Raw genomic sequence first — 9,373 nt, 5'->3', positions numbered from 1 at the left:
TTAAAAGGAGAGAAAGGTGCCAGCCAAAAGAAAACATGGGTATAAAAAAAAAGGGAAAAGAAGCAGAACTTGGGAAGGGCCACGTTGGGGCAGCCCATGCATTGAATGCCCCATTTGTTGGTTTCTTAGCAAACAACCAAAATACAGATCATGATGTATGACAATAAATAAATAAAAAAAAAAGAGGTTTGCTACCGTCATAAAAAAAAAAAAAAAAAAGTAGTCAAAGCAAAAAAAGAAGAAGGAGGTGGCTGACGCCACTTTGTTGGAGATTGGAAGAAAAGAAAAACAAAGACACAAGAAACTTGGTGTTGCAGAGGAAAAAAGAGGAAAAAGACAAAAAAAAGTCTGAAACCTCTTGATGTGTTGCGGCAGTTTTTCTTCTGGTTTTCTCCCGTTGTTTGCAAAGGCTCTGTACCGATTGGGACTTCGTGTACTTTTTTTTAAAGACTGAACAGTAACAATGTTTGCTCTTAATTCGGACTAATCACAAGTATTCCAGATAAAGATGGGACTGCAAGGTCTGATTTTACTAAGAAACAAACTCTACAAAGAGTTGGATAGCTATCAGGTTGTTTCAATCGCCGGCTGGATCAAAGTTTTCTGGGCTCTTTGCTCATGGGTTAACTGACAACAAACATCAAATGCCCAAAATAGGATCATGGGCTGTCAAAAAATAATTGCACATTAACTCTCAAAAGCCCATTTAATGTGTGATCCAAATGTTTGCCCATTAAATTTGCAGATGCCCAAATTTTCTATCATATGATTAATGGATTAATTCAACAATCCTCGTAGCCATATTTGGACCCAAGTGCAAATAATGTCAACTTTAGAAAATTAGTGGGTTAATTAAAATTGCTCATTATTTTTCTCGGACATTGACAATAAGAGAAATGATACAACACCATCTAACTTTTTCCATGGATCATCTATCCATGCAAATTTCAATGAGATGAAATTCAAATCTCTCAAATACAAATTCTCAATTAATGGGCCACACTTACCCATTAATTTCCAATTTTTCTCATGAGTCATCTAACCATGAAAATTCCAATGGGATTAAATTCAAATATCTTAAACACAAATTCTTAATTAGTGGGCACACTTACCCATTAATTTTCAATTTTTCCCATAGGTCATCTATCTATGAAAATCTCCAAATTGTCCCAAAGACACAAATTCTCAATTAGTGGGCCACACTTACCCATTAATTCCCAAATCAATTTTGAACTACGAGTGGCTTGATTCCCGCAAGGGATACGTAGGCATCCTGAGGTTGGACTTGGGAGCAGCTGCAAAATCAAACACACACGTTCTGTTTCTTTATGATGGAATCAGCGGGTTTTCCCTTGAAGCGAGGGATTGTAATTAAGAGACTTGCTTCTCGAATGGGTCGAACCTAAAATAATAAAACCCCATTATTTAATTAGTGGTGGTGAAATTATATTAGGAAGATCACAATTTTCCTTCAACAACAGATACAAGTCGGCACATCACTGTATGATGCCAACTCATCCCATAGCCCCTTAAGTCTTGTGTAATAAGCACCGACATTTGATCTTGAGTAAGGGAAGCAATGTCACGTTGGATCTGGAAAATTCGAGGAACGTTGCTTTGAGAGAAACACTCCTTCAAATCTTCCCATATATCCTGAGCAGTGTCAGAGTAGATAACGCTATCAGCTATGTCTTGATCAAGGGAATTCAAGATCCAAGATAGGATCATATCATTGCAACGTTGCCAAAGAGAGACTCATCAGGATCGGTTTTCTTTGAAGGCTTCTTGACAGTGCCATCAACAAAACCAAGTTTGTTTTTGGCACTCAAGGAGATTCGCATGGAACGACACCATATCCCATAGTTGTCTCCATTCAACAGTTTGGATACAAGAACCATGCTAGGATGGTCAGAGTGATGAATGAAAAAAGGGTTGGAAACTTCAGACTTGTTTCCATACTTGGAAGAAGTTTCAACTTCTTTGTCATTAGCCATGGTAGAGAGCTAACGAAAACAAAGAAGGAGGAAGCTGGGATTTTTTACGGTAAAGAGAAAAAACAGGAGCTCGGTTTTCTCCTGCTCTGATACCATGTAAAATTGTAATCAAAGGAAGAATATTTGATTACTGGATTATTTTCTCTTTACAGTATCAAGGGTATCTATACCCAAGTTTCCTACAATCAAGAGACTAATAAAGGAAAGCAAATCATGTACAATCAATTACATATAATTTGGCTAATCACTCAATCCCAAATATATTGGGATTTAGTTGACTTCTCAACACTTCCCCTCAAGTTGGAGAGTGAATATTGTGAACTCCCAACTTGTACACCATAGCCGAAAAATCTTCTTTTCCCAAGGCCTTCGTAAACACATCTGCTACTTGTTGGGATGAAATATATCTTGTAACCACTGTTCTATCCAGAATTTTATCCCTGATAAAATGACAATCGATTTCAATGTGTCTAGTTCTGTCATGGAACACTGGATTGGCAGATATCTGCTGATACTGTGTTTCCATCACTCCCTGAACTTTCATCTCTTCGCTGTGTCATAAAGTTGCATCTGAGCGGAGTGATAGGAAACCTACCTAACCCGCATGAATTCCCACCATATCTCAACCAATTAATCTTGCATCAGTTCTGTCTTGTCTCTGATCCTTTGGAGATACTTGAGAAGCTGTCTTATCTATTTGTTCTAAGCCTAAAAACTTCTTCTTACGATGGAAAGAAACTGAAATTTTCTGCCAATGGTTTTCCTCAACTTGAATTTCTAGAGCTTGAACTCTTAGAATTTTTGGAGGAGTTAGAAGTTGAAGAAAGTGCAATGCCAAAGCTTAGAAGTTTGCGGATTACCGACTGCAAGCAGCTCAGGATGCTCCCTGAAGAGATAAAAGTACATAACTACTCTGAGTGAGTTGGTGTTCAAAGGGATGCCGAGAAGATTCCTACATAGGCTGCAAGGAGAAGACCACCACAAAGTCCAGCATGTTCCCTCTATGATAAAGTCATGATCGTCTAATTTGCAGGCACCAGGTTCATCTTCACTTTTCATCTTTCTGCAGGGGACTTATAAGTCACATTAGTAAACAAATTTTCTAACATTTTCATTTTTCACTAGGTTCAATTCAGACAAACAAAAGTGGATTGCAGCTATAGTTTGGTAGTATGAATAAGATTATGATGTTCATGCAGCTATAGTATCTACAGAATGTAGAGAGCCCTTTCCACATTTTGAAATACCAACGTGGGACTGTAAAAGCTATGTTTTGTTTCTACAGGTTGCGCAGTGGGACTGTAAGGACCGAGTCAAGTTTCTGGAAGATGAATACTCATTTCGTTGTCAGTGCAGTGGTTGTTTAAAAATAAACTTTTCTGACCTAGTCCTAAATGCTTTTCACTGTGTCAAACCGAATTGTTCTGGCATAGTCTTGCAGAGCTCTCTTGTTGACTGTGAAAAAGGGAAACTTGAACTCTTACCCAACATCATTACCGCTGGCAACATGGAGACTCATCCTCAGGTATTGTATGTTCCCTAGAAAGTACAAATTCTCCCGACTCGCTTTAGATTTATATTCATGTAATCATTCACTTGATGTTCGCACAGGCTGAAGACATCGATAGAGTGGCTCATCATATGCAAATCAATAGCGTTTTTCATATAAATCCAGGCCTCTGTTTAAAATGTTGTTCTTATCGCGATCTGGAATCTTCCTCGGCATCTGCAAATAAAGCATGGATTAGTATCAGAAGGTATAACAGTCTGAAAACTGGTTCTGATCTTTCCAAATTTAGTGGGCACCTATTTCCTATGTTCATCTGCACGCTGTAAGTCTTGTGTTCAATACTTGACACATTACAGGATGCAATAGTCTCAAAAGATGTATCTTCAACAATCATACTGGTGGATGCGTTAAGTTCTCTTGGGGTGCTGAGATCAATTTTCCATGCATTTAATAGGAGCATTGCAGAAGTGCGTTTGTGACCACCTTTCACTTTTGTACGATAGAATTTATCGTCAGCGAAATTATTATGATCATTCATCACTACACTTTGTTATTATTTGGGAAATACTTTGTCATTATTTGATTAATTTGAATGTGCAATTTATAAGTACTAGACGCCAATATCTAATAAGTTGCTGTTATTGAACAACGTAGGGCACATATGACACTGAATGGATCACACTTGACTTAAAATGATTTGATCTTTGCTGACGGAAGACAATCTTGCTCAGGCATTTTGTTCTGTCAGAGAGTTGCAACCTGCAATGGAACACTGTAAAGCATCAATCGAGGTAAAACTCTTGTTGTGCATAAGTCACTTCATTCTGAACTTTTTACATTTGTGTTGATTGGATCTAATTTCTGCGAGGATAAAATTCATAAATGAGACATGGATACCTCACTAGTCACTTGGTGTTCTTGTTTAGTACATAAATAACTCCAAATGATGTTTTAATGTTGTTTCACATTGACAATTGGTAGATCCTGGAGAAGCTTTATAATCCTAATCACATTGTCATTGGATATGAACTTGTGAAGCTCTCGTCTATTCAGTTATCCTTGGGTGAGTGTGCTGCCGTGGACAGCATAAACCGACCTTGTGATATATTTTCGTGTTATTATGGATCATACATACAAGATTTCCCATACTTTCATTCAATTCCTTAAGAGGAGAGAGAAGCAGACCTCTTTCTTTGAAGGACCAACAAAAATGATTCAGTCTGGCAAGTTTTTGGACTTCTTGCCCACCCAAATACTGTTGAGAATTTTAAAAATATAAAACTGATCAGTTTGCGGGAGCATAATTACAATTTGAGTCTCCACATCTTTGAACATTGATGCATGAATTAGCATATTTAGGTTTGGAATAAAGTGTGGGACATTGCTTGGAAAAAAAAACAACAAAAGCACGTAATCGCAACAATAGAACCAAATCTAATTAATAAAATTTCCATATCCGAGTCGGTACACACCAAATATAATTAATAAACAATTAGGGCAAACAAACAACCCACTAAGTTTGGGGTTTAGGGTTTAGGGTGTAGGAAAGCATAATATTGGAAAGAGAGGCATTAGTTATCATTTCTCCATTGGATTCTCCTTCTCCTTCTCCTTCTCCTTCTCCTGCTCATTCATCGGATCCTTTAGCTCCTCTAGCTGCTCCTTCGCTCTATCCAGACGCTTATCTAGCTGCTTATGCTCTTCAGCCCTTTCCTTCATACTCTTGAGAAAGAAGAACTCAGAGTCACCACAAATACAATTACAAATTAAATAGCAAAAGAATAATAGGGAAGCCCTACCGATTTCACCGCTTCAATTTGTATTTTTCCGGGAATTTGTTTACTCAAGCTCTCTAAAAGAACCTCTATCTCCATCAGGTCTTGATGAACCTTCTCCCTCAGGGATTGGAATTCAACATAATGCTCCTTGAACTTTCTTATCCAAGCACCAGCTGCAGCAATTGATCCCAACATTACACATTATGCACGGGTATATACGGAGATATACAATTGGTACCGTGGACAGCATAAACTGATTGAAAGGTTTTGAATATTTTCGATGATTTTCATTGAACAATCGTGTGATAATTATATACAATGCTTTACTTGGTGTCTATACAAAGGATTTCCTATTTTAGGCAAGAATCAAGTCCTTGAGAGACATGGAATACATACAGCAAATCAATGAAATAAATACGAATAAAACAGGAAACTAAATCACGTCTCATTACCAATCTTGTGATATATTTTCGGGTTATTACGGATCATACATACAAGATTTTTCCATACTTGCAATTAATTATTTTAAATTATTTAACACGAATTGATTAATTAATCTTTAACACGAATTGATTAATGTCGACAAAAACAAGATCAGCACTAATTAAATATAAATAGTAATTTCTTTATTTGTGTGTAGCTGATCTGATTACTTAGGTTTTTTTTTTTTTTTTTTTTTTTTTGGTGCAGGTATCACCACTCCACCATAAGAAGACGAATATTCTAGCTAGCTACAAGAATATATTATTATGCCTGATTATCAAATAAAAGAATCATCTTAATTAGCTTTCTTTCAAGCTATGAGTAACATAAATTTGAAATGTACAATTCATGTGCGCTTCTGTATTAGATAGTGGAGGGAAGCTGAAAAATACGTATGATTTTCCTCAAATAAAAGTGAATGTCTCCTATATGGATTCAGATTCTCTGGTTAAATTCTCTATGCTATGATCTGCTTGAATTCTTTTCTGCATATGCCACCTCATTAAAATAAAATCAAAGTATTGCCGCACAGCTATATTCTTTAAATACATTATATTTAAAAGGTAAAGCCATGTGGCTATACTATTAAAAAGAGAAATTTCACAGCAAATCAATTTGAGAGTTCAATCTTTTCTTTTTCTTCTTTTTTTGTACGGAAATTTCACAGTAAATTAATAGAGACTCGAGTAATGGTCTAAAAGTAATAGATAATGCGATAAACTACTCTTATTGATAAACGAAAATCGAGGAAAAAAAGGTATGAAAAAAAGTATCTCAGTATATGTAGTGTATAGCCGTGCCTCAAATTTTTTTTTTTCTTTTTTAAGAAACATGAATAAAACCGAGTATAGCCCGTGCAACTGTACTATTTTTTTAAAAGAAAAAATCGAGTACGGCCGCACGGCTATACTATTTATAAAAACCAAAAAAAACCCCGTCTAGCGATGAGAAAATAGGTCTAGCCGCGCGACTGTATGATTTTTTTAAAATGAGGGGAAAACTTAGTAAAGCCTAGCGGCTATACTATTTATAAATAAATAAAAAGGGACCCAGCGATTAGGTGCCCATGTGTCAAAATAAGTATATCCAATCGGCTATACTATTTTCTTTTTTAAAAAAACCAAAGGATAGCCGGGCAGCGTACTCTTTAAATACATTATATTTAAACGGTATAGCCGTGGGGCTATACTATTTTAATTAAAAAAAATTAAATTCCTATGAGAGGATAAAATTCATACATCACTAGTCTAATAAAATTCATGTCTGATGTATGAAATTATCTGATTTCTGCGAGGATAAAATTCATAGATGAGACATCATGTTTTTATGGCTACATGATTAATTGGCTATAGGTTATAGGTTTTTTTTTATATGCAAAGAAAATGAGTGGTAGTAACTATTTTTTGATTAACAATTTTAAATTTTTATAGGAGTACACAGATATAGGGAGTGCAATCCTATAGATCTACAATTACACAATCACAAGCTACAAGCATTCAACAAAAGCAAGAGACAACTAGACTATATAAAAGCACAGATCAAGTATTGAATAGATTAAATCAGAAAAATGACGAGTCACTTGGTGATAGGCTAATTTCAACAAAGAGGGGTGGACTATGGATACCTAGACCCGTCCTTGGAGTCATGGATACCTCACTAGTCACTTGGTGTACTTGTTTAGTGCATAAATAACTCCAAATGATGTTTTAATGTTGTTTCACATTGGCTATTGGCAGATCCTGGAGAAGCTTTATAATCATAATCACATTGTCATTGGATATGAACTTGTGAAGCTCTCGTCTATTCAGTTATCCTTAGGTGACTGTGCTGCCGTGGACAGCATTAACCGACCTTGTGATATATTTTCGTGTTATTACGGATCATACATACAAGATTTTACTGTACTTTCATTCAATTCCTTAAGAGGATAGAGAAGCAGACCTCTTCTTTGAAGGACCGACAAAAATGATTCAGTCTGGCAAGTTTTTGGACTTCTTGCCCACCCAAATACTGTTGAGAATGTTAAAAATATAACCTGATCAGTTTGCGGGAGCATAATTACAATTTGAGTCTCCACATCTTTGAACATTGATGCATGAATTAGCATATTTAGGTTGGAATAAAGTGTGAGACATTGCTTGCAAAATATTTTCGTTCACAATACATACGCAGTAATTGCTGAAGGGTAAGAGAAAATCTCTGTTGATTTATTGGGCAGTCTTCTCCAACGCCATTACAAGTGCGATTCTAAAGATTATTTTTCGACATATTTATTTTATTGTCATATATATTACAAATTTGCATCAAGATTGGCCTGCTAGGTTTTTGGAAATTTCAATCAGTTCGTGCACCAGTTCATCTTTACTCCTAGAGTTCTATTTCCTTTATACTGAAGTAACCTTATAAACTAATCATAATAGAATTATCTTTTCAATAACCGTTATTTTATGAGATTAGTATTTTGTCACTCAAATCATTGTGATACGGTTTTTATTGCTCCAAATTATATATGCAATAACCTTTAAGTTTGTGGAAGAGTTGAAGAAGAGGATTGGTTTAGATTGCAATCGGCTATCCCGGATGTCAATTATAGAGAAAAATACTGTGAAGGTATATTTAAAACCAAGTGAGAGACAATTTACAAAAAAAAAAAAAAAACACAAAAAAAAAACAAAAACAAAAACAAAAAAAAAAAAAAAAGCACGGAACAATAGAACCAAATCTAATTAATAAAATTTCCATATCCGAGTTGGTACACACCAAATCTAATTAATAAACAATTAGGGCAAACAAACAACCCACTAGGTTTAGGGTTTAGGGTTTAGGAAACCATAATATTGGAAAGAGAGACATTAGTTATCATTTCTCCATTGGATTCTCTTTCTCCTTCTCTTGCGCATTCATCATATCCTTTATCCGCTCCTCCGCCTCCTTTACCAGCTCCTCCATCTCCTTATTCTCTCTAGCCATTTGCTCCATACTCTTGAGAAAGAAGAACTCAGAGTAACCACAAATACAATTACAAATTAAATAAAAAAAGAATAATAAGGAAGCCCTACCGATTGTAACTCTTCAAATTGTATTTTTAGGGGAATTTGTTTCCTCAAGCTCTCTAAACGAACCTCCATCTCCATCAGGTCTTGATGAACCTTCTTCTCCCTCAGGGATTGTAATTCAACATAATGCTCCTTGAACTTTCTTATCCAAGCACCAGCTACAGCAATTGGTCCCAACATTACACACTATGCACGGGTATATACGGAGATATACAATCGGTACCGTGGACAGCTGCTTGGGCCCAAATTCGGCACGCCCAAGACCAGAAGGCAGGCCCATGATAAAATTGCCTGCCCAGCCCAGAGACTTGAGAAAAACAAAAAAAATAAGATCCAAACAGTTTGGGCTTCACACCAAGAACGTTGGAAATAAAGCCTCAGCCCAAAGAAAGCCCAGATGTGGAAACTTTCGAAATGGACTTCAAAGATCAGCCCGTAAATTTTCGATAGATTCAAAACCAAGGGATCAAAGACACACCCACGTGATTGCCTCAGCTTTGGAAAAGTCAGCAATTCCAACTAAAATTTAAAAATGTGAGAGGGACGTCTCTG

The sequence above is a fragment of the Prunus persica genome, chromosome G1, assembly GCF_000346465.2.
Source record: "Prunus persica cultivar Lovell chromosome G1, Prunus_persica_NCBIv2, whole genome shotgun sequence".
NCBI lineage: Eukaryota > Viridiplantae > Streptophyta > Magnoliopsida > Rosales > Rosaceae > Prunus > Prunus persica.
The sequence above is the reverse complement of the archived record's forward strand: the minus strand, read 5'-3'. Positions refer to the sequence as shown.